This window comes from Blastomyces gilchristii (genome assembly GCF_000003855.2).
Source record: "Blastomyces gilchristii SLH14081 genomic scaffold supercont1.24, whole genome shotgun sequence".
NCBI classification, from domain to species: domain Eukaryota; kingdom Fungi; phylum Ascomycota; class Eurotiomycetes; order Onygenales; family Ajellomycetaceae; genus Blastomyces; species Blastomyces gilchristii.
In genome coordinates, this window is record NW_003101658.1 from 529,685 (window position 1) to 535,684 (window position 6,000).

Consider the following 6,000-nt stretch of genomic DNA (forward strand, 5'->3'; position numbering starts at 1 on the left):
GTGTAGATAAGTAGCAGTACTGATCAGAGACTGCACTGAAGTCTTTTCACAGAGAGAAGATAAAGAAACTGCAGAATTCTGCAAACTCAACTCAGCAGTATTTCAAGCAGAACTCAAGTGTGCTGTGAGAGAGAAACTACAGATTGAGCTTCTCAGAGTCACTGTCTCTGAAATCAAGCTCTTTTCAGATTTCTCTCTGAATGATCACACAGGGTCATACATCACTGTATTGACTGAGAAGAGAGGCAGTGTCACAACAGTGATGAGAGAGGCAGGGAATGAACTGAGTGCAGACACATCAGCCAGCAGAAGAAATAATATCTCACTGCAAGACACAGTAACTATCACTGCAGCTGCAAGAGAAGTAGAAGAAGATGTAGCAATGAGAGCAGTGCTTTCACAGTCTGTTGATACTACTATCTCTGCCTTTAACCTGGCTTTCTTAACAGTCACAGAGGCTGCAGCTGCATCATGAAGACATTTATTATTCACTAGAAAATATTAGAATAAGTTCTTTATTATTCTTTAAGAATAATACTCTCATACACTCACTGTTACAATTGAGAAAGAGAGAAGAAAAATGTTTCACAGAAGAGAAGAATTTTTTTAAAAAATTCTGTTACTACTGTTAGCTTTGTCTCTAAAAATACATCACTTTTGCAGAGAATTTTATATATAGAATAGAATATATTAAGAGATCTGTAAGTCACTTATTAACTATATTTTTCACATTTCAAATTAATATATAAGAAACTCACTTATCACATGTTTGATTTGAATGAAGATGAAAAAAGAAAGATTTATACAGTTAACAGAAAAACTCATCTATTTCTTTGTATCATGCATAGTATATATACTGTCAATTAATTAATAACTGTTACTATATAACAAAGATAATTTCTAATCTGATAATCTTAAGAGTATCAGAACTATACTCTTAAAGAGAAGAATATTATCACACTCTCAGTAGTACTAAGACTCTGCTATAGTTTCACACAGCTCATCACTTTCATATGAATAATTTCATCTCATTTGAACTGGTTTTTAACTACTCTATAACATTATTCAGATATATCATAGAAAGATCTGATTGATGAATATAAGAATCTCACTTCTATATAAAATTAACAGATTACTCTTTCTTGATAATAAGGTATCACTGAGATATCACTCTGACTATTGTCACTTATGAAATAGAAGAAGAGTATTCACTCATTATCTATATAGAATAGCTAGATACTGACTTCTCATTAAAGAAGCAGTGATTCATTTTTCTTCTACTGAAATATATATAAGAGTTACTGCATATCTCATACAATCTTCTTAGTATACTAAGTACTACATCTGTGATATTCTTGTAATAACTCTGTGATCTATGAGCTCACTATTTAAGCAAGATAGTTAAGCTCACTTATATAGCTTCTTAAACAACTATCTCTATATAACACTGCTGACTAGTCACCGCTTCAGTTCTGTCATGTTACAATTACATATATACAACACAACAATGTTATTCTTCAAGAGGTTATGAAGCTCTTCACAAGTAATAAATAACTGCAACAATGTGCTAAATTGACATCTTCACACATCATTATAAGCATGCCTAGATAATTTATTAAGTGATTGAATTCATGATTAATCTAAGATCTGAGAGAATGTCTGACTTAACAAAAGAATATATATCTTCAAGACAGAGAAATGAGAAAATGTCAGAGTAGTAAATGTAAGATCACAGATCACTGTTAATATTAATAATGAATCAGAAAACAGCTTCTGAGACATTTAAGTCAGATAATACAATTATGAAAGAACAATCTGATGAGTTCAATATATACAAAGACTCAGTTAAAGATATCAGTGAGATGTCAGATAATGTAGAAGACTTAAGTGATTAAAATAATAATAGCTCAGTAAGTAAGAAGACTTATATAAGACTTGAAATTGCAAGACTTCAGTATGAGATTGAGTGTATAAAGATTAGTAGAGATGAGATTCTTATAAGTAATAAGATAAGAGCAGATCTGATAGAATATCTTTAATGAAAAGAGAAGATATCTATTATCTATTATAATAAAAGTTCTCAAAGAATTCAGAAGCTAAGTAAGACTTATCAAAAGATTAATAGTTCTCACTGAATTCATTAACTACTTGATATAAAGACAGGAAATTCTTTTGACTGCAGAGCAGTCTGAAATTAATAATATTCTTAAAGATAATAATCTTGATAAGAATATCACTATGAATATACAACATTTCTGAAAAGAATGCAATCTTTAATTATATAATTATATATAGTCTGTAATTACTCTACAGATCAAGACTCATTTCACTATACTTAAGAAGTTCAAATTATCAGCTTATACTCTATGAACTATTATAGAGAATAACTTTTCTGAGAGATCTACTATATACAGAACTTATTTATTTAAAGAGCTTATTAAAATAATCTTTAAAAGTAAAGAATCTGATAGAGCTTTTATTAAATATCTGATTATTATAAGAACTGATTATATTCATCTAAAATATAAGATTCTGAATGTTGTGTTTTTCAACAGACTGCTTACAGAAGTTAACAGAGATTGAGTCTCATTTATAAGAAATTAAATAAATCAAATTGACAAAGATAATACTCAACTCTTAAAGAATAATTTTATAAGCCTGTACTATGATATTCTTTTACAGCTCTCTACTGTAAATAAAGTAAATACTGATATATCTTGAAATTCTATCAATAACATATAAGATAAGAATAAGAAAGATAAGAATAAAGAGAAAGATAATAATAAGAATAAGAACACTGAATTCAAATCTGAATGTAGAGATAATAATACAAGAATCTGCTATCATTATTAAAAGATTGATTATATTCAGACTAACTGTTGAAAGAAATACTCTGAGAAACATTCTTTAAATTTGAATTCTAACATCAATAGAAATAAGAATAAAGACAAGAATGCAGAGAATACAGATGCTACTTCTGTTTATAATATTATAAAGTAAGTATTTTATATCAAAGAAAAGACCTATGTGAGTAATCAGATAGAAAAAGATATCTGAATTCTAGACTCTGAATCAGACACTTATATTATATCTCACAAAGATCTTATCATGACAAAATCTCAGAAGATGAAAGTAATGTTGAAAATAGTAGATAGAACAGTGATCTCTGCTATAGCTATAGAAGATACAAAGATTTCAGTGAAAGAAACAGATATACTGTTAAATAATGTCTACTATATTCTGAAGTTAGAAGTGAACCTCATGAGTATGAGTAAGCTTATACATTAGAATTATACCTATAAGCAGTTAATATATGAGAATAATCATACTATGTTGATTATGTCTTCTAACTGTATATTCTCATTTACAGCAAGATTAAATAAGAATAATATCTATGAGATGAAAAGACTGATTATATACAGAGACTTAATTCAGTTTACTATACTTAATGATGATTTTGAATCTGTGAATATATTACAGATGAAAGATGACATAATATTAACACTATCTAAAAGAAATGATACAAAGATTATAGAACTTATAATAATGCAATAACATTAAAAGCTAGAACATCTAAATCTCATAGATATTATAAAAATGATAGCAGATTCATATTTAAAGATGAGAATTATTGATTAACAAGCTTTATCATTCTGTAAAGTCTGTGTTCAGATAAAAATAATATATTCAATCTTCATATCTATGACATAAGCTGTTAAATCAGTAATGAGATTCTTCATTAATCTAATAGAGAGTGAAAAAACACTTTTCAACAGAAATGATACTCTCACTAGAAAGAGTGTAAGCTACTGATTAAGTATAATAGACAATACAATCTGTTATAGATAAGTAATTCTTATAATAAGAAAGAAAGAATCTACTGCAAGATTAATAAACTTTATTATAAGTATTGAGATAACTATATAATATCAAGTTGAAACTCTACACTGAGATGATGAAGAAGAGTTCAAAAGTCAAGAACTTAAGATCTACTGTCAGAGTAAAGAAATAATGTATGAAATGACTACATCTAATACATTACAATTAAATAACTCAGTGAAATACATAAATTAAATAGTTACAGAAAAGACATGAAGTCTACTATTTAATAGTGAATTAGAAAGAGAACTTTGAGATGAAGTAATACAAGCTGTGATTATGATAATCATTACATCTTTAACATTAACAAAGATATTTGAATGTAAAAAAGAAACATTACTTATATCTTTTGAAGTGTGAACTGAGATGCAATCTTCTGTTTATTGAATATGAAGATAAAGATACAAGGTCTACAAGAAGAATTTGAAAGTATTGAATAAGCTTATGAATAGAACTGACAGCAGGAAATAACAGCTGATTGAATATCAAGAATTATATTAATATTATATGTGAAATTCTGTTGTATGTCATCTTGAGATTGCATAAGATATTATATTTGATGAAGCTCTTAACATAAGTGTAAATACATCTGTAAATATAGTGAGAGAATTCAATGAATTGTCTGATGAATTGAATATTCTGAATATTAGAGAGAAATGACAGCACTGCTTACTATAACATCTAGTGAAGAAAAAGTCAGATATTTTAAAGATAATTATAAATAAGAACTTAGAGAGTGTAATTGATTCAATCTATCTTCTAGATAATAAGATATAGTTTATTATGAATGAAGAGTCTGAAGACTCTGTTAATGAGAATAATTCTGTTCTAAGTATTCTGACAGACTGATTAACTACACTGACAGAAGTTAAGAGAAGCTCAGACTGAGACTATTAACATAAGATAATAAAAAAGAAGGTTAAGATATTTGAACAGAAGAAGATATATATTATCATTGAGAAGGCTCTGAAAATGAATATTCTTACAGATAAATGAGTATATGATTAGAAATTTAATAATAAGAGAGAAATTATTCACTTTAGAGCTCACTGAGTGATTAGAGAGTTCTTGTAACAGCAGAATATTTATTATATAAGATTATATACTGCAGTGATATCAGAGTCTACATCACACAGTCTATTCACTATATCAACTATCAAAGAATGAAAGATCAAATCAATTGACTATGTATTCATGTTTTTTAAATGATATACTATCACAGAATGAGATAATCTATATATAACTACTCACAGATATTAAGCATAGCAGAGAGAGCTTAATGAGACTACTCTGTCAGAGTCTATATGAAATGAAGCAAGCTGCAAGAGTATGATATTTTCTAGTAATAAAACATCTCATCACATTAAGATTCAAGATATCACCTTATGATGATGAATTTCTATATTATTCTGTTCACAAGATCTATCTGACATTGTATATTAATAATTGTTAAGTGATAGAATCTCAAGAACAGCAATTAGACTGAGTATTGAGAAAGATTATAAAGAGATTTAAGATAAAGAATGTCAAAGAGATCAAGTTATATCTTGAAATGAAGATCAAATGTCAGAGAAATGATAATCTAGCAGTTACACAGAGTTATTATATTGAGAAGATTCTTGAAGATTTTGATATAAATAAGATAAATTCAGCTGACACTCTGATGATAGCTGATATATAACTGAAATTCTTATCTGATAAGAGAGAGGAATTGAATGATGACTTTACAGCTATAAGATATTATCAAGAATTGAAATTATTGCAATATTTAATCTCAAGCAGTCAGTCAGATCTGGCATTCACAGTTAACTATCTCTCATATTTTAACTTGCATCTGCACAAGGCATGTTGAGCAGTGTTGAAGCATGTTCTACATTATATCAAGAAGACAAAAAACCATGATATATTGTATAAGAAGAAGATAGAAGATGGCCTGAGTTCTGTGATATACTGCAATTCAGACTGAGTGAGGGTGAATTCTCAATACAAATCAACTACTAGCTATATTATATTGATTAACAGATCACTGATCTCATGATAATTGTAGAAACAGACATCTATTATCAAATTAATTACAGAAGCTGAATATATTGCAGCTAGTAAGACAGCTTGTAAGATAAT